Here is a 21316-nt window from a genome sequence, read left to right on the forward strand (position 1 = left end):
TCTCAGATAAACTTTGACGAGATATATATTTTGTTCCTTAAACTAGTTGACTAAACTATAAAAAAATATATTTTAAGATTATGTGTATATTATTTTTGTCTCATCCTTTTATACCATAACAAACCTAAGCAGACCTTCATTACTTGCTTAGGCTTTCTCATTTTTCTCTATTTTGGAAAATATCTCCATTCCCATATCCTTTTGTCACCCGAATTCCCTCTGGGTCTCCCGCATGATCACACAAACCATATAATACCTGTCCTGGAACTCATTATGTAGACCAGGTTGGCCTTGAACTCACAGAGATGCACCTGCCTCTGCCTCCCAAGTGCTGGGATTAAAGGCATGTGTCACCACACCCGGCCTTTTAGCATCTTTAAAACTATATATTTTATTTATTATTTTTACTTTATGTATATGAGTATTATGCCTGCATGCAGATAAGTGCACCCGTGTCACCAGGTCTTCTGCAAGAACAGTCAGTGTTCTTAACCACTGAGCCATCTCTCCAGCCCCTCCTTTTAACATCTTTTACCCACGTGGTGGCTACGAATAGTCCTTAACTCCAGTTCCGGGGGGAATCCGAAGCCCTCTTCTGACCTCTGCGGCATTGTATGACATGGGTGCACTCACATACATGCAGCAATACACTCATGCACATAAAATAAAAAATATTTTTAAAAAAATAATTATGAGATGTAGTAGCATTAACAAATAAATTTTTCATCTGTTGTGAGACTTCTTTTCCTGGGGATGCTAAGCAATGCTTATTCTCTTCTAAGGTTCTAGTGTCAAGCCAATGTTTGATTAAAGTTTTACTGGGGAACCGCTGCATTTATTGAGCTTACTTACTGAGATAACTGAGGGGTTGCTGAGGTGTATGTATGACCTGAGTGTACACGCATATAATTTTTATTATCTCTTTTAAAATCATTTATAAAAGTAGTATTCCTTCTCCCCTCACATAAAGAATCGCTATGTTCTGTTATTTTACCACACATGTATGCTTTTATAAACAATGTGTGTAATTATTTTATATACCGGGGGGGGGTTGTGTGTTTTTTGTGGGTTTGGTTGTGGGTTGTTTTTTTTTTTTTGTCTAAGTGACACAGCACCATATCCTACTACAAGCAGCCTTTGTACTTAACATTCTGCTTGGATAGTTATTGCATGTGCTATATTTAGATCTATGCTAGATCCCTATTATTTATTCTACTGGCTGCACAATATTCCATCTAATAAGCCAGGATTTATCTTTTCCCTCCTCATTAGTTTGCCCTTAGCAAGACAAAATCAGTCTGCTCTTCATCTTCACTATGACAAGCACTGCATCTCTGAACACTCTTCTGTGTGTCACTGGTGCCCATGTGCAAGAGGGTCTCTGAGGTTGACCTTTATCGATTTCTGTTCGGGTTATTTTTCTCACCTCAGACTTTAGCAGCTTGGTTTGCTATCCTATGCCTTACACCTAGAACAATGCCTTCAATAAACATTTGTTCAAAGAATGGGTATATTCATACGACACCCTGGAGTGACTGTGCGGACACCCCCACCAGTTTCTATAAACACTTCTGTTTCCTACATTTTTGCCAACACCTGGTTATGAATCGTATTAACGTCTGCCAACTTGATGCATGCAAACAGCATCATCGGAATCTCATTTGCATGCCTGTGATTAATAATGAGCCTGGCTGTCTTTATGCAGAGTTATTGGCCAGTTAGATTTCTTTGTCTATGAATTACCTGTTGGTATTCTTTGCCATTTCTGTTTCCTTAGCTGATTCTAGAAATATTCTCTTGATTTTGGATTTAAAGCCCTTTGATGGTTATATGGGTCATGTATATGGTTGCCTGGGCTGTACTTCCTAGCTTGCCTTTGGATAAGCACAAGTTCTCAATTTTATTTATTTATTTAAACTTTTTATTGTTTATTTTGTTTTATTTTCGAGGTAGAATCTCATGTAGCCCAGGCTAGCCTTGAATTCACTATGTAGCCCAGACTAGCCTCGAATTCACTATGTAGCCCAGGCTGGTCTCAAATGCCTCAGCCTACCAAGTGCTGGTATCACAGGCACACACCACCATACCCAGCTTTTAAATTTTATAGTCTTACTACTTGTTTGCTAGGAATGATAGTTTTATTTCTTCCTTTCCTTCCTTTCTGGTCCTATACCTTTTAAAATATATTTTTACTCTTACAAGCATGGTTATCTTGTTCTTGATTTTAAAGATTTATTTAATTATTTATTTACTTTGTATATATGTGTATTTGCCTGCATGAATTTCTGTGTACCACATGTGTATAGGAGCCCAAAGAGGCCAGAAAAGGGCATCAGATTCCCTGGAACTGGAGTTATAGGCAATTGTGAGCTACCATATGGGAGCTGGGAACTGAAACTGTGTCCTCTGCAAATCAGTAAGTACTTTTTACCACCAAGCCATCTCTCCAGCACCTTTGTTCCTGACTTTACAGGGAATGCTTCTAGATGTACTGTTTCTAACTCTGTTAGTACAACGTCAGCTGTGAGCTTTGGCGGGCTATCCTTTATCAGGTTACTTCATACTATCTTTGCAATCCTAGGATAAATGTTGACAATAATACGCTATTTTTTCATCCTTTACTGGATCTGTTTCTAGGTAGTCTCTTTGGTTCTCAAGTTTATCATTTCCTTTAGGGTTTGGTTTATTTTCTTTGAAATCTTAAATATTTTAAATATTCTTACATCAGGATTTTTGGTTTGCTTTATTGCTTTTTAGGGAGGGCTATCTCTTTACAGTTTTTGCAAACACTCTTCTGATTCCTTTGGTTTACACAGCCAAGGAGTCACCAAACATTTAGTAAGTAATTATTGTATGCTAATAGCAGGGTGGGGACACAGAGGAGCCTCTGGACCCTGAGAATTCTGTTGTGTGGTAAACTCTTGCCCCACAATTAGTACTACTGTCTACAAAACCCTTAAACAATACAGTGATACGAGGAGTGGGTAAGACCTCAGGACTTGAGATCAGCTGGATCTGGATTCAAATTCTGGCCTCATCAATTATTAACCATGTCACTGTAAGTGGGTCAGCAAGTTACCTAAGTTTTTTTTTTTTTTTTGGTCTTTTTGAGACAGGGTCTCCCTGTAGCCCCCCAGCTGGCCTGGAACTCACTATGTAAACCAGGCTGGCCTTGAACTCACAGAGATCTGCCTGGCTCTACCTCCCTAGTACTGGGATTAAAGGCATATGCCACCACACCTGCCAAGTTACCTAAGTTTTTAAAGCCCCAGTTTGCCCTCTCTCTAAAGCAGGATAGTGAATGTGCGTCACAGAGTACATCTGAATATATGTGTTGTAAAATGCTTAGCATAGTATCCAACATACTGTGGGAATCAATCAAAAGTAGCTGCCGTTATTTGCAGCCATTTCTCCATTTGTTCTCATAATTGCTTTATGAGATAGATTATTGTTAGCATTTGACAGATGTTTTATGAGCATGTGGGAACATTTAGTAAAATGTTGTAAAAATGTTGCTTTTTATTAATATATGTAAAAGGGCTTTGATCAATGTCAAATACCATGTGGATGGAAGGGATGTTGTTCTCAGGGATGGTTTAGGCCCAAAGTCTTTTCTGCGTTTGGAAGTATCACTGCAGAAATTTAAAACTGTCTATCGCTCACAAGACTCAGAGGATTCTCACATGTCTACAAAGGAGGGAGCAGAGGACAGATTACAAAGATTATTTAACAGTAGTATCTAGGTGCTGCTGCTACTGTGTTTTAGAAGTCCATAAGATCTTTTTTTTTTTTTGATCTTTTTGAGACAGGGTCTCCCTGTAGCCCCAGCTGACCTGGAACTCACTATGTAGACCAGGCTGGTCTTGAATTCACAGACATCTGCCTGCCTCTGCCTCCTGAATACCGGGATTAAAGGAGTGCACCACCGCCCAGCAGAAGTCCATAAGATCTTTAGTCCCAGCACTTGGGAGGCAGAGGCAGGTGGATCTCTGTGAGTTCCAGGTCAGCCTGGTCTACATAGGGACTTCCAGGCTAGCAAGGGCTATATAGAAAGACCCTGTTTCAGAGAAAAGCAAAATTGTATATGATGGTATAGTAAAATGTATTAAAACAATTTACATGTAGCCTCCACTTTATTTAAAATATATGGCTTATGTGCATACAATATATTGGAAGAAAACACTGAAATCTCTCTCTCTCTCTCTCTCTCTCTCTCTCTCTCTCTCTCTCTGTGTGTGTGTGTGTGTGTGTGTGATGTTCCTGTATTTGTACAGGAGTACATGCGGAGGCCAGAAATCAACCTCAGATGTTGCTCCTCCAGTGCTAGCCACCACTTTTTTTTTCAGATAGTCTCTTGTGGCCTGGAACTCACCAAATAGTCTAGGCTGGCCAGCAGTTCAGAGATCAGCCTATCTCCTCCTCCCCAGCACCAGTATTACAAGAACATGCCACCACGCCTGACATTTGTCTCTGTGGGTGCCGTGGATCAAACTTCAGTCCTCATGGTTGTAAGCATGCGACTGACCGAGCTATTTTTCCTCCACCCCCCCAACACTAAAATCTTAAGTACAATGAATTCTAACTTGTAACATTATAGGTAATTTAATTTTTCTTTAAAATTTTCTGTATAAATATTCCAAGTTTCTCCTGAGAGCCGGATCTGGCAGGGAAGAGGAGGTCTTGTGTGGGGACATTTGGACATTGAGTCCCAGAAAATGCTCTAGTTTAACTCCAACTCCCAGGCTCATGCTGGGGCTGGGGACCTTCAAAACAGGACGTGTGGTCCTCAGAGGCCAGAAGAGAAGGCCTGCCTCCTCTTTCTCCACAGGCTGGCTGATATACATGGTCTTGGGCCCTCGTCTTGGCTTGCCCTTGGTGACTGAGTTGGTTTCATTGTTTTAGCTTTCTGGGAAGGACCTTCCCAGACAGTCCTAAGAAATGGATGTTTGACGTTCTCTTCTCAAGCTCCACCGTTGTTGTCTTACTGTCCACTCTGTATGGTGTTTGCTTTTGACAGTCTGAAGCTAAATCAAAGGTGCCATTGAGTTGCTACCCGAGGCTGCCTTTCTCAGAAGTGACCAGTAGGGGGCAGTGTTCTTGTTCCTGAGTGAGGCCCTCTGCTCTCTGCACACCTTTGAGCTTTTCTTACAGCGATGCTGGGTACCTAACCCAGAACTGCGGCCTTTTTCTTGAACTCCCATGAGTCCTCTTGAGTTCTTGAGTTCCTGTTCCCAGGGTCTCTTGACTTTCTCCTTTTTTTTGAGACAAGGGTCTCTCACTATGTAGACCAAGGCTGGCCTTGAACTCACAGAGCTCCACCTGCCTCTGGGATTAAAGGCCACGCACCACCACACCTGGCCTGATTCTCTCCCTCTTCATCCTCCCTAGACCACTATCTTCTCAAGATCGGCCAGCTCTGAGCATCTCCTCACCTTCTCTTATCTGCATCAATTTCATTCTTTTTGCAGCAACCAGTGTGGCTTTTTCCCTTTTCCCATTTTCCTCTGTGTGTGTGGGGGGGGTACATATATGTGTGTGCACCTGTGCATGTGTGTGTGTGCATGTAGAGGTCCAAGGTTGATACTGGGAATCATCCTTGTTTGCCAGTGTGACTTTTCTTCCTAGCCAGTTTGTTTTGGGGATTCCCCTGTCTCTGTCTTCCATGGCTGGAATTCCAGATGGGCCAGCACTCCTATCCAGTTGTTACTTGGGTTCTGGGGATCTGAATGCCAGTCCTTACACTTTTATGAACCACCTCCCCAGCCCCAGGGTGATCTTTTCAGAACTCATTTCTAAATGGGGTAAGTTCCTGCTGAAAGCACAGTTCCTCACACTGTGAAGAGCAAACTATTTGAAATGCCCAACAAGGCTTGCATGATCCAGTCTAGACCGGTGCTCTCAAACTGCGTTTCTCAGACCCCAGTGTTCCTCAAGAGCTTGTTAGGGTGTCTATGAGACCAACATTATTTTCATCAGCATACTACTAAGACATTATTTACCTTTGTATTGATTTTGACCCCGATGGTGTAAACACAGTGATGAGTAGATCTACTGGCTTCTTGCTACTAGTTAAGACAGTAGTAACACCAGGGGCAGGGAGATGGCTCAGCCATAAAGATGCTTGCCACCAAGCCTGATGACCTCAGTTCAATTCCCAGAACCCACATGGCGGAAAGGAGAACTAACTCCCACGAATTGTCCTCTGACCTACACACACACACACACACACACGCACACGCACACACATAAATAAATGTAATACAATTTTTTTGAAAAGACAGTGACTCAAAACGTAGCGGTAGTCCTTGTGTTCTCTGTGGTATCCTCTCTCTCACAGCTTAGAGACTGACACGAGACCTACTATACTATCAAGGCACGTTCTCTCACAACTTAAAGCAAGCAGAACACCAGATTCACCGAAGGCAGTTCTTGGAACAGTTAAAAAAATGAAAATTCAAATCTCAGCTCTTGCATACTGTTTTAAAAATATTCTGTGGGATGAACTGTCAAGTGAGCTAAGGGGACTGCTCCCAGAGAAGCACGATCAAGCTCTTGTGTTTGTGTGAGGGGGAGATGGAACTAGTCCCTTCCGGTCTTGCCACAATCGGAAAGTTTTTCATGAAAAGAACAACTGGCAAACAGACTGTTTATTCCCATTTGAAACAGAAATAAACTTTCAACTTCAAAAGAAACAGCCAGCAGTATTTCCACAGCATGATAAAATTTGAACTTTTAGACAAAATTTGGCATTTTTAGAAAGCTCGTAGCCACTGTGATCGTCAGTTTTCCAGCTTCAAAGATGGTTCCTGTTGAGGTCAGCAGCAATATGAAGGACTGTGATCTTCTGAAGTTGTGCTACGGAATCCACAACATTCGGAAGATCCGCATGAACCAGTGTATTCCAAATGTCCAAGTCATGATGTTGCCACATTCCACAGGATAAAGATCTATTCAAGGCAGGCCAGTGGATTTTAACATAGCAGAGTGTGAGACGTTTGTTGATATAATGTGGCTAACTGCGTTGCAAATCACCCAATGAAGCCCTACTTGACAGGATTTGATGTACACCAGGCTTTCTTCCTCTGCACGTTCCCAAACATCACAGAAGACTGAATTCAGAAACAGGCCAGAGACTCCATCTTTGTGTGTGTGTGTGTGTGTGTGTGTGTGTGTGTGTGTGTGTGTGTGCGGGTTCATGTATGTGAGTGGTGTGTGGTGGGAGGGTGCATATGTACATGTATACATGTGTGTGGAGGTAAGAAATCAACCTTGGGTATTCCTCATGCCCTGTCCACCTGGTTTTGTGAGACAAGGTTTCTCACTGGCCTGGGACTCAGCTAATTAGGCTGGGATGGCCAAGCAGCGAGTCCCAGCCTCCATCCCCCCAATGCTGGGACTGAAAGTGTCCACTATCATGTGAGACTTTTTAAAAAATATTTTATTTATTTTTATTTTATGTGTACAAGTGTATTGTCTGCATGTATGTGAGTGTACCTGTGTCATGCAATGTCGCGGAGGTCAGAAGAGGGTGTTGGATTTCCCTGGAACTGGAGTCATAGACAGTTGTTAGCTGCCATGTGGGTGTTAGGAATCGAACCTGAGTCCTCTGCAAGAACAGTCAGTGCTCTTAACCACTGGAGCCATCTCTCCAGTCCCCGAGACATTTTTTTTTTTTTAATGTGGGTTCTGGGGATTGAATCCATGTCCTCATGTTTGCAAAGCAAGCATTTTATTGGCTGAGCCCCTACAACTATTTTTTTTTTTAAATAAAGTCATTAAAGAGATTTACAAATGTGCAAAACAGTGTTACTCTTTTAACAAGTATTGGATGTTTTGGAAAAGATGTTTTTTAAAAAAATGTTATTTGTATTAATATATTTGCTACTGTCTTACTGATTTATTATTACTGGTTTATTCTTGTTGAATGTTTTATTATTGTTTAAAAGTCCTCTATCTCACTGTATATTACAGAAATTGATGGGTTGTGAGAGTAAAAAGGACTTCTGAATACAATGCCCTTGAGAGTCGCTGGCCTGAGCTCTGGACGTGGAGTTCAGCTGTCTAGCCTCACACCACCCTGCTCCTAATATTCCTGGAATGTCCCCTCCTTTCCATCTGACAATCCTTTTTCCCATCCTGGCTGCCTTATACTTCAAGGCTTTTGCACAAGCAGTTTCTTATGCCAAAAATACATGTGCCATTCCCCCCTCGCTGTCACCCGTCCCTTACCCACTGGGCTCACTCTTGCCAGTGCACAGCCCTGGAAGGCCTCCTTGTTGTTCGCATCCACCAAAGGCACGCTCGCTCCCTCATCCTCTGTAGGCTCTCCGTTAATGTATTCATAATGATGTCTACCTTCGGATTGAAATTCTCATTATGTCCCTCCTTTATCATCTCCCCTCTGGACCTATTTTACAAGTGCCTCCTCTGCTGTCCGTTGTATGATATTAATCACCACCTGTCTGATATAGAGAGGAAAAACTAACCGACATTTTCAGCAGGAAGGCAGCCAGTTGATCAATCTTTTCCCCCACGGTTTCACACATTTTTAAGAGGGTCCTCACACACCTCTTCAGGGGCTCTGGTGTAATTTACTCAGTGTTTTTTGGTTTTTTGTTTTTTCCCTAGCCCAGGAAGAAAAGCATCTGCTGATGGCATTAATGAGGCCAATTTTCCCACTCTTCTAGTTGGAAGTCCCTGAAGTGTGTGCTTGTTTTGTGTATCTGCCACTCTTTCCATTTTCCTGTTACATCATCTTTTTTCTCTGAGTTCCAACCCCTGAAGTGTAAACTCAGCCCTCACCTATGCTCAGGATCAATGGGAATCAGCCTTATTTGATTTTCCTTTGCAAAGAAAAAAAAAAAAAAAGAAGGTTATCTTCATCTATCAGCCTGCCAGAGTACTATAAAAGGCTTGATAAGATTTTCTTTTGGGACCTGTTAAGAAAGCTTCGTAAGTGCTCGGGCTGTCTGTGCCCTGGGTTTGAAGAGGTCTGGTTGTGAAGTGTCCCCTGTTGCTAAAGTTGCCAGGATCCTCTGCTCTTCTTGTGTATGGTTTTCCCACTGTCTGATGAATGGGTTGACTGTTTGAAAATGCTCCCAGTGCTCTTAAGACTCTAACCCAAATGCCATGTAGAGAGCCCAGGCAAGTACTAGACTGTCTTGGTGTGGAGGAGGGGCACATTCGGGGGAAGACACACCTAAATCTTCTCTCCAAAGAACACAGTGCTCTCAGAAACCCTACGCCTTAGGTGTCATGCAGAATGCCATCATCAAGTATGGTATGCATATTCATTTATATAATGTGTGTATACATGTATAAATATAGAATGCTCACCTTGTTCCAGGATGTGGTGGGGGCAGATGAGTGTGTACATGTCAACGCTACAGAATTCATAGGCTTACCTTTTCCCTCCATGGATGTCTGAAGACAAGATGGGTCACCAGCAGCTCTACTGGAGTCACCCTTGAAAACTCAGCCAGGGTTCCTGTCCTTGCCTGGTCTGTTCAAACCTCCATGGCCTGATCCAGAAATATAGGCTGAACATATGCCATTAGTATGCAAAGGACATAGGTTTTATTAGGTTGGACTAAGCAATCGTTCTTGAATAGATTATTCAAGACCATCTACCCAGTGAAAGAGATCATGCTAGTCTTTCTACATAAATAAAAAAAGTTTAAGTCCTTAAAAAAAAAAAAAGAATTCATAGGCTTATGATGGAGCTAAATAGAATATGAAACAAGGCATGCTTCAAAGCACCACCTGTAGGACACTGGCCTGACGGAGGGATGGAACAGGATGCCTGAGGCTCTGCGGCAGGAGTTGGGGAGCGGATGCCAGTTGGGAACGGTGACAGTATCCAACTGAGGAGCTTGGAGAAGGCTTTTTGAAAGAGATGATTTAGGCAAGGCTGGGGGTGTAGGACTGTCATCCCAGCACTCAGGAGGCTGGGGCAGGAAGATGGTGGGCTCAAGGCCAGCACGGGCTACATAATGAGACCCTATCTCATAGGGAAAGGGTGGAAGAGGGAGTCAGAGAGAGAGAAAAAGAGAGGTAGAAGAATATATTATCAACGCCAAACCATATGGCTCAAAGAGAAATAGTACAGGAATCCAGAGAAGACAGAAATCAGAGTGCCCTGACCTCGGTGAGGAAGGTACAGCAGATGAAGAGAAAGGAGCCACACTAGACACAGGAACCTTTTTTATGAGAGTGTGTGAGTCCATGGAGCCCTCTAGAAATAGTGCAGCTAACCCAGGGGTAAGCAGGTGGCCTGATAATGAGACAAGGCCCTCCCATGGAGTCCTCTGCAATGTTGCATGCAAGCGAGCTCCCAGAATTCAACTGATCTGTCTTAGTGGTTTGTAGGGATCTCAGGTCCGTGTGAAATGGGGACTTGACTATTTGTTAGAGTCTGGAAAGACAGGAGTTGATGCTCAAGCTGAAGAAACCTGAAAATGTATCATTCCCCCTTAAACAAGAAGTGCAGACATCGGTGGCTAATTTTAATTTTTCAGCTACGTAGCCACTTTGGTAAGTCTATCTGGGAGAGGTCTGCAAGCCCTCCAGGGGCTCGGAGGATGCTGGGCGGCCTGGTGCTATTAGCATGTGCTCTCTGCCCCAGGCGCATTAGATCATTACCGAGTGCTCACAGCGTTTGACAAATGGGACAGCTGCCGCTCAGGCAATTTCCCAGTGAATGGCTGAACCAGGTGGAGTGAGAAGATAGCTGGCCTGACTGAACAGGAGAAGCTAATACTAATCATTAGGTCTTTGAACCTTGCCATGTTCCCAATTAATGGGCGAATAAAGTGAAACGAGTAATTAGATGGATTCCAACCCACTAGCTGTGCTTCCAGCTTGAGTGCCTCCCACCTCCTTACCCCATGAGGCAGGGCAGCAATTCCATTGCAAGGAAGAAGGGCGATGTGGGCTTAGGATACTCATAACATTAATAACTACTATCTACTAAGAATGTTAAATGGGCACTTACAATGAGTCAAACTTGAAGTTGGTATTGAAATACTTAACCTCATAGTGAGGTTTGCTGCACCAGCTCCATCTTAGAAACCTGAAGGTCAGGATGGAGTTGTGAGGTACCACCAGGACCACTTGGCTGCGTGGCCGACCGGGGACAGCAGCTACCTTGGGGAGTCAGGCACTCTGTCTTTCTTATCCTTGATCCAGAACTCGCCCTAGCTGACTGACGTCGAATGAGCTATTTCCTCTCTGTAGCAGGCAACCTGCCCAGGCTATCACTCATAGGATCTCATTGATGTGAAATTGAATTTAAAGGATTTCACCAGCCAGTAAACTTTGTCATTTGATGGTGTGTTGTAAGCTGTAGGGCATGGTTTTAGCATTTGTGTTGCAGAGAAAATAAACCAATTTGCATTTGTACTTTCCCCAGAATGATCCCTTTGGGCAGCTCCCTCAAACTATGTGAGTGAAAGCCAGATCCTGCAGTCCAACCATTTGAAGTCAGAATGCCTTTCTCACTCCCCTGAGACCTTGTGTGTTTGGGCCCATAATCTACAAATCACAGAACACAGTGTAGAGGGAGTTTCATTCTGGCACAGCTAGGAGCGTGACTCACTTCACTTGGTCTTGGCCTCTAACCTGCTGGAAAGCCAGACATGCTTTCCCTGAACCTCAGCTTCCTCGGGGATGGAATTAGATTGGGTCACCCTTAAGGGAGCCTTCCGGCACCCAGACTTCTGTGATTTTGTGTTTATGGATTTCTCACTTCTGTATTTATTCTGCGTAAGTGAGATCTTTTCAGATGATAAGTACACATGTCACTAATCACCAAAAGTTAAGTTTAGTCACTTAAAATTGGAAGCTTTTTCAGAAACATATACAGGTTTGCTTTTGCTGCTATTGTTTGATTGGTTGGTTGGTTGGTTGGTTGGTTTTTTGGTTTGGGGTTTTTTGAAACAGGGTCTGCTTAGTAGCCCTAACTGGCCTGGAAATCTCTATGGAGACCAAGTTGGCCTCAATCTCACAGAGATTTGCCTGCCTCTGTGCCTCTAATCTAACACCCATCAGATTCATTTTCTTAACTTTGGTAATGATTGAATTCATTCTCAGTGAGTTTAGTTCTTCATTTTGACCATTTCATCAAAAGGAGGTGACCCAGCCCTTATCAAGTCCAATGTCCGGAGGAGCCCACTGACCTGCCAAGAGTCCTTTTGCTTGATAGGACATGTTGTGCACCCTCAGCATGGATCTCACTTCCCTATTCAGTTTGTTTGCTTCCTGGCAGCCGTCCTGGAGACCTTGCTCCAGTCACCTTAGCTCTCAGCAGAGCACCTCACTGAAGTAAGCACAAGGAATGAACGAACAACTTCACATTCCCTGTGAAAAGCACCCTCCTTCGTAGCGCCTGTCTGATGTTAGCTCTGTCCACCCTCTCTGCCACGTGTCCATATAGATTCCTTGGCTGGGAGAGAAGCAATCAATGGCTCCAGCTCTCCTGAAATAAAGCACACACAGGACTTTTCTGGAAAGTCTGTGCAACTATGAGGCCTCCAGACTCCATGTTTGAAGGTCTTGTTTTCATAGTCAAAGTTGTCTGGAATTGCAGATTCTATTTAATATAATAAAGGTAGTATCTGATAGGGTAAAACCATTTTTTTTGTCCACCTGAGAAGAATTGAGTCATTTTATGCTAATGTAACAAATGTGTGTTGTGTGTTGTGTGTTGTGTGTACATAAAATTGAATAAGTGATTGTAAGTGCATCTGTTCTGTGTATGTGTGTGGTATGGTGTGTGTGCATGTGCATGCAGATAGAGGCCAGAGGTCAATGTCAGCTGTCTTTCCTCAGTTTTTTCTATCTTATTTTTTTGAGACCCCGAAGCTCACAGATATGGCTAGGTTGGCTGGACAGTGAACCTCAGGAATCCTCCACTCTCCCTGTCCCGCAGCACTGGGGTTACAGGAGAATGTCGCCAGGCCAGGGTCAGCCTTTTACATAGGTTCTGGGTAGACACTTTACCAACTAAGCCATATCATCAGCTCATGTTTATTATTGTGATTGTACTGATGGTCTCCTGAAGTGTGCATATGTTTAAACCTGTTAAATTCCATATTCTAAATGTGTGCACGTTTTTATAACAATTATACCTCCAATAAAACTTTTCTAATCAATCAATCACTCACGGTTTTCTTGGATTTTCTAGAAGTAGTGCCCGTTTTCAAGGAAAGGCTGATTAAGAAGTGTTTCAAAACAGATTTTTTTTTTTTTTGAGACAGGGTCTGCCTGTAACCCCAGCTATCCTAGAACTCACCATGTAGACTAGGCTGGCCTTGAACTCACAGAGATCCGCCTCTGCTGGGATTAAAGGTGTGTGCCACCACACCCAGCTTCAAAACAGAATTTTTAAAAATTTATTTTTATTTTACGTGTATGAGTGTTTTGCCTGTGTGTATGTAAGTGTATAGTGTGCCTGTGTCATGTAATGCCTGTGGCAGCCATAAGAGGGTGTCAGATCCCCTAAAACTGGAGTTGCAGATGGTTGTTGGCTACCATGTGGGTACTGGGAACTGAACCTGGGTCTTCTGTAAAAACAGCCAGTGCTCTTAACTATTGAGTCATCTCTTCAGCCCCCAAAACAGAATTATTGATCTATCTAGAGCACAGATTTTACACATCCCCTGCCCAGCCCTGAATATCACCATCTCCTGTGATTCCTATCATACTTTAAGATCAAGGTTCCCATTTAAGTCACCTGGTCATGTATCCCGTCATATCAAAGTGTCTGAGCAAAGAACATGCATTTTATCAGACTCTCTAGCTGATGTCATAAGAGCACCAGGGTCTGTGGGTCATTGGCCTCAAAGGAAGACCCACACACAGTCACATGTAATATACAGCTCCTTGGTGACCAGCTCTCACTATATTACTGAAATCACGTCTACCACCTCCTTCCCTCTCATGTGTTATCATGCCCATTACAGTTAATACCTGAATAGAACAGCCTGGCTCTTAACTATAGTTTTTAAGAGTGGGCCCCAACTCAGAGAACACCAGTTCCCCCAGATATCTCTTGGAACTGTGCTGGGAACTGTGCTATGAAACTGTGTCCCAGAGTCAGTCCTCTCCAGCTTCAACTGGAGAATTACAAGCTTGGATCCACCCTTATCAGATCATCTTTCCCTTTCATGCCAAGGTCTAAAACATTTCATACACACAATATCAAGCATTTCTCCTCAGTCTTCATTGTTTTCAATGAAGATGCACGCACTACCTTTCAGTACTCTGATGTTAATTCTCAAGGATGCCCACATTCGTTCATTGTCTTCGGGTGGAGTAGCAAATTGAGCTTCTGAGGAATCAAGGTCAGGTGCCCAGGTCATAAGAGCACATGGTTCAGTGACTTTGTAGTTTTTTGGTTGTGAGGTTAAAAGTCATTAGTCTAGATTCTGTCCATTTTATAAGTCATGCCTACATGCCCTTATGATCTATGCTGTGATCCTGAAGAACTCAGCCCCTCAGCTGCAAGGCCTTCTGTTCAGAACTCCCTTGTCCAGCTGACTCTGCCGGTGTCCTGTGCAGGGCAACATCACCAGGGATCTTTCTTTCCTGTTTTCTCTTCTCTTCAAAATATGGCCCATTTTCTGTATTCTGGTAGAACTTACTATTTTTTAAAAATTGGTTTATTTTTCACCTTCCTGGGAGCAAAGAAAATGGGCCTTATACATCGCTAGATTTCTTTATCTGAGAGTGCTGACTCTTAGTAGGAACTCCATCAAAGTATTTCCTCAGATTTACTGGCCCAAAAAGCTGGATCATAGTTCAGGGAGAGGCAGTTTATAGAGGATCATGGTGAATAAAAATAGTAAACATGACTATCAGATTCCAGGGGAAAATAGAAAGCTGAAAGATGGTAATTGTAATAAAAGGGTTCATCCAGCCATCCATCTGTCTACATATATACAGCCTGTACTCTGAGCCAGACCTGTTTTATAAGCACCATTTCAATTACTTTCCACAACAGAGCTGTCTGGCAAGGCTCTGTTATTTTCTCCTTTGGTGGATGAAGAGATAGGCTTGGAAACAGGAAGTATGCGCCTATCCCCAACCCCCTACATTCATGTGTTGGAGTCCTAAACCTCTGTGCCAGTTAGTTTTGTCAACTTGATGCAATCTAGAAGGGAAGGGAGACTCAATAAGGGGTTGTCTAGCTCAGGTTGGCCTCTGGGCATGTCTGTGGGGGATTATCTTGATTATGATCATTGGAGTGGGAAAGCCCACCCACTGCAGGTGGCACCATTCCCTAGGCAAGGAATCTTGAACCATGTAAGAATAGAAAAAGCCAGCTGAAGATAAGCTTGCATGCATTCTTTGTTCTCTGTTCCTGAACAATGGATTCGACCTGACCAGTTCCCTCAGACTTCTGCTACTGTGGCTTCTCAACTATGATGGACTGTAATCTGGAACTTCAAGCAAAGATAACCCTTTTCCCCTTAAGTTACTTTTGTTAGGATACTTTTATCACAGCAACAGGAAATGAAACCAAGACACCATCAGTGAAGTGGTTTTAGGAGATGGGGCCTTTGGAGGTGATCAGGTCATAAGAGTGGAGCCTTTACAAATGGAATGAGTGCCTTATAAAAGGAAGCCCAGAGAGTTCTTGCCCTGCCACCACCTGAGGAAGTAATGAAAGATGGCAACCGGACCACGCTGCCATTGTCAGACTTCCAGACTCCAGAAGGGGAGAAATCAATGTCTGCTGATTATAAGGCACACGGTCTATGATTTTCTACCAAAGCAGCCTGAGCTGACTCTGTACAGTGAACCAGTAAGCTCCACAGCCAGGTCTGTCTGACACCAGAGCTCTTGCTTTAGCCTCAGAGAGAAACAGGTACTGAGGCAGCAGAGTAGCCACCCAGGGGAGAAAAGTAACAGGCTCTGCTTGCTGACCGAGGATTGGCCCGCCAGGCATCCCTGCTCTGCCACCAGCTTGCTCTGTCACTGGCACAGCCTCAGATCACCCCCACCCACTGCCTGTGCTACAGGGACACTAAGAGCCCCACTTCAGAGGGCTCTGACATCTTTACCCAGCGTCTGAGGGGAAAAAAATGGAATTAATGAACCTGAAGTAATCCTTAATAAACTTTGTGGGACTGAATAAGGGGTGGGAGGAGTTATTTTCAGACTCTAAATAAAGTGAGGGTCAGCAGCCACCAGGAGGCCCAGAGAGGATTGTGCAGTGCTCTTGCCCTGGCACCTCGCCAGCTGGCGATGGTGTGTGAGTAGCTCAAGGAAACCCCTCCCCAGGGTCAGTCCTGGCTGTGGATCCAGTCCAGGGCCCTCTGACATCCACCTAAAAACCATGACTACTTCCTGGCAGGTGCATTCAAGAGGAATTTCAAAGTGGGGGTGAGGATCCTCTTCTGGCTCCAAAGATTAAAACACCCCTCAAGAGAGGGAATAACCCCAGGGCCTTCACACAGGTAAACTGGTATCTTTATGGGAAGGGCACAGCGCTGAAAGACACTGACAGGACAGGCTCTTCAGAGCTCCCGTGGCACAAGAAAAGTGGGGAGGCAAAAAAAAAAAAAAAAAAAAAAAATTTTTTTTTTTTAAAGAGTGGGCCTGAGCCTTTCATCTGGAGATTAAGGCTCTTGCTCTCCTCCTGGGTGCTGTTCTTGATCAAAGCATGGGATGGGAGGAAGACAGTTGGGGGCAGCCATTCATTCATTCATCGTTCATTCATTCATTCACTCCACAAACTCATCCAGGCCCTGCGTTAGGCTCTGCCCATAGGGAGATGCAAAGGTTGAGTCCTGGCTGCTAATGGACATGCACAGGATGAGGAATCAACATGGGAGCCTGTGATTGTGGGGACCTCAGGAAGCAAACCTCTCATCCTAGGAGTATCAGGGCTTCCCCGAAGAGGGAATCCATGGATTTGAAGAGTGGTGTTTGCCAGAAGAGGAGGAGAAAGGACATGTCTAGCAGAGGAAATGGCGGAAAAGTCCAGAGCCACCCACAGGCCCCATGTGTATAGAAGACAGGAGGTGAAAAACTAGTGAATCATGGAAGCCAGGCCGTGAGAGGCCTTGTTCCTGCAGCCTGGGGGCCTGGGTTCTCCGTGGGCTTCGAGGAGCTGACTGGAGGTGTGGTGTGGTGGCTCCTGCAGAGATTTTTTTACCCCCCTCACCCCCCCCCTTCAGCTTTAGGAGGAAAAGAAAAACCATCCATGCCCCATTTGCCATGCTCTCCAGCACCTTGGTCTTTGCTTTAGAATGTCCGGGTAGAGAATTGGGCTGAAATGCTGCTGGCGATGTCACAGTTCTATAAAAAGAGCCATTCAGAGGAGAAACAAGCAAGTAGCCTGCACCCTGCACTACCCTCCCCACACCCCATCCCAGCCCTGCCACCCCTTCAGCTTAGCCTATTCTCTTGGCAGGGATGAGAAAATTCTTGTAATAAGACCATACAATTGGATTCAAATAGGTTGCAAAGAAACAAAATCAATATTTTGCAATTTGGTTTACCATACAGTGCACCCCCACCCCCACCCCCACCCCCAAACCTGCTTATAGACATTTTGGTGAGCTTCCAGCCCCTTGTAACAAATGACTGTTACAGGGAGAGTTAAGATGTCTCTCACAAGTTGGAGGAAATCTCTGGAACAAATTTTAGATGATAAAAGTAGTTGGGCTGATAATTTTTTTCCCTCAGGTTTAAACAAAAAAAAAAAAAAAAAAGAAAAAGAAAAAAAAAAAAAAAGAAAGAAAGAAAGAAAAAAAAAAAGAAAGAAAGAAGAAAAAGAAAAAGGCCATGTCTGTTATCTCCACAGGCTTTCCTGCAGGAAATCGCCTGGGCCTGCGTTTTCCTCTCCTCATTCTGGAAGTGACCGATTTCTCTCTGACCTCGGCCTTTCATCAGGGCTTTCCCAGAGCTAGTATCTCCATCTGCCCCTTCTGTTTCATTTTTAGTCTCCTGGTCCTCATCCCAGGAACTCTTGTGGCTCTGCCCAGCCCTTGCCACCTTCTGTTGTAAGACTTTCTCAACATCTTCTAAGTCTTCATTCATGTGGTGATTAAAACAAACCAACCAGCCAGTGTGCTGGGGCACGCTTTTAATCCCAGCACTTGGGAGCAGAGGCTGGTGGATCTCTGTGAGTTCAAGGCCAGTCTGGTCTACATAGCGAGTTCCAGGCCAGTTGGGGCTACAGGGAGACCCTGTCTCAAAAAGACAAAAGCAAAACAAAAAACCAACTACCACACAGCTGGGCAGTGGCTGGGTCTCTGGCATTGGGAGCAAACCAGGGCTGCAGTAACTGTCCCCATCACAGTGTAGGCTGATGTGGCATTTGGATAGGAAAGAAAGGGTCTTGTCTCAGACCCGGTGGCATCACTGCCCGCCAAGCATCTAGGTACTAGGCTAGGTACTAGGCCAGGGGCACAGAGAGCTGGAAGGGCCACTCTGACTGGCTGTGTAGACAGATGCTGGGGAAAACCAACACCTTCTCTAACAGGAAAACAAACGCCATTAAAGGAGAAATTCTTTTGAGGATGGAAACTGGGGAGTCACCCCAAAAGGCTGCAGAGGTGGTGTGGTGTCAAGAGGGATGCTCAGGCTACAGCCAGACACTCCAGGTTGGAAGCTGCGTGGCTCCTGTGAGCTTCTGTGGGCAGTGAGCTTTTACTCTCGTTGAACCCTAGTTTCTACACCTATGAGATGAAGCGTGAATATATAGAGATGGAGGTCTCAGGTTGTCCCAAGCTGGCCTTGAACTTGTGTATAGAAGGATAACCTTGAACTTCTGATCCTTGTGCCTTCACCTTCTCAGTGCCAGGATTACATGGATGCATCACCACACCCTATTTATGTGGGGCTGGGGCTCAAACCCAGGGCTTCATGCATGCTAGGCAAGCACTCTACCTACCACCTGAGCTGTGTTCCTTGGCCTGAGGATGTTTTAGTAAGCACTGACTTCACCTGTTGGTAAAAGATTCCCTGTGTTGTTTGGGAACAAAACATAGTAAAAATAAATTTTTTTTAATTTACAACGGCAATGCTTAAAAAAATTGAAATATTTGAAAAAAAAAAGAAAAATACTCTTAACTTTCTACCAACAATTTTATTGCTCCTCTGGATCCTGTCCACCTGCAGATGTAGCTTTACTGTTGCCTCACAGTGTGCAAACTATTTGAATTCAGCTGGCTTTTAAGTGACTCTATGGCATACATGTCACCCCACATTGATTGCTTCACTGTCCTCCTCATCCTCAGTGAATAGGAGATGTCCTCAAGTCCCACTGAACAGTAATGTATCCCCATCATCAGACATTTCTGAAGGGTTCAACTTTGCTCCTCTTTAAATAAAACAGAGCTGTGGAATTACTTAAAGGGAGTGAATATCTTCAAAGCACCTGGCAGGAAGTGCTTTTCTGCTCTTCCAAAGGTTTGTACTGGTTACCTTTACTGTTATTAACACTGTCATGCCCATTCCCAAAGTTGCAAAGTCCTGGGCGCCGCCGTTGTCAAAATAGTTGCCAGTTGTGTGTCTGTGTGTGTGTGTGTGTGTGTGTGTGTGTGAGCTAATCTGAAAATGTGCAGGTCTTTGGTTGTTCCAAGAAAGAATATGTTTCCGTATAATCTTTTATGTTTGTTGTTTATATTTCATTTTGTGGGACTTGGAAATTACCTACTAATATGCTTTGTCCATTAGCCTTTAAAGGATTTGGGGGAAGGTGCGTGTGCCTGTGTGCCTGCAGGTGCCGGTGTACATGTGTGGAGGCCAGAGGAGGATGTCAGGTGTCCTGCTCAATCACTCTCCACCTTATCCCTTTGAGCCAAGATCTCTCACTGAGCCTGGAGTTAGGCTGGCAACCATCAGTCCGCCTGTCTCTGCCCACTTCAGCACTGGGGTTCCAGGACTGCGTGCTATCATACCCAGCAGGTTTGGGGGATTTGAACTTGGTTCCTGATGCTTGTGAAGCAGGTACTCTTACCCACTGAGCCATCTCTCTAGCCCTACCCTTAAAATTTTGAGATTTGATACACACACACACACACACACACACACACACACACACACAAACTCTTTTCCCTAAAAAAGCCTTATTTGGACATGACTGGCAGAGATCACTACAGTCACCCTTGGCTAGCACCCACTGCAGGAGGGGTGGAGGCTTGTCTGGGGTGCTAACTACAGGGTGTAGTCCCCTCCCAGCCTGCTGACACTCTCATGGAAGATAGCAGGAGCTGCTAGAGGATTCCAGAATTGGAATCACTTCTTCCAAGAGAAGAAACAAATCCTTACCAGGCTCAGGGTCTCCAGCTTGAGATCATTAGGAGGCCTGTCTACAGATTGGGGGTGGGAGGCAGAAGGTTGTAGCCCAAGGTTGGCTTGCCCTCAAAGTGGCTACCAGGCTAACACACACGAACTTGAGAACTCCAAGCCCCTAAGAATTCCTCTAGGGACTCTAGTGGGACATTAAGACTTCAACAGTAATATTGGAGGTGATGACCAGGCCCCAGAGCCAGGGAGAATCAACATAAATGAACTCTGAGACATGGAAATCATAGGATCACCAGGCACTTATGTCTTTTTTAAAGTCTCAATCAAGTGAAAACAGGGACATAGTCCTTAAGGGCTAGAAACCTAGTCTGGAGACATGTCCTAAGAGGTAACAGTGAATTGTTTTGTATGGCTACACGGTTGGTCCTCCTGGGCTGACTCAAGCCGGAGGGTTTGATTCTCGAAACTTGCTAGTAGCCGCTGATGCTTAGAGTGGGATGATGAAAGTTGTTACCTCTTCATCTTAGACACCTGATGTAACTCAAGCTTAGACCACCTTCCCTTCCTCTGTCACAAGGTCTCCTCTATCCCCTCTGACACCCGCTGGGCTTCCACTCTCTCTTCCCCAACCTTGGTCCAGCTCTTCCTTCCGATCAGTCTCCCTATTTGCAGTGACTTAACTTGCAGTTCCTAAAGCCAAAATTCTCAAGGTGCTGGGAAAAGTACACAGAAATAAATCAGCAGGTGTCAGAACTTCTCCTGAGGGGACTCAGCTCTGGGGGAGGGATTACTGGGGTTTAATTTACACAACAGCTGTGCTTCTAAAAGGGTGTGTAAATCAGTCCAGGGGTGATTGAAAGGCACTAGGGGGGAAAATTGTTACTTAGAGAACTCCTGTGGTGAGCTCTTTTGTAAAACAAATCTCAGGATCCATCAAGGTCTTCTGTTGTCTCCCGGCTGTGATCACCCCTCCCTTAAACAGATTAGCAGTTGTGCTCAGAGTACTTTATCACACCTCTGCCTACCTGCCTGGGCTATGAATAGTTCCTGCCCC

The 21316-nt window shown here is 44.4% G+C and overlaps 1 protein-coding gene and 1 pseudogene across 1 annotated transcript in view; both read left to right on the forward strand.

The window, feature by feature from the left end:
• The window catches only part of Ttll11 (tubulin tyrosine ligase like 11), a 256361-nt gene that overhangs the window by 134970 nt on the left and 100075 nt on the right, over positions 1-21316 (forward strand). The window lies entirely within an intron of this gene.
• Positions 9279-10492, forward strand: LOC108490870 (annotated as a pseudogene).

This window comes from Nannospalax galili, unplaced genomic scaffold (assembly GCF_000622305.1).
Source record: "Nannospalax galili isolate Female #2095 unplaced genomic scaffold, S.galili_v1.0 scaffold34, whole genome shotgun sequence".
Classification (NCBI taxonomy): Eukaryota; Metazoa; Chordata; class Mammalia; order Rodentia; family Spalacidae; genus Nannospalax; species Nannospalax galili.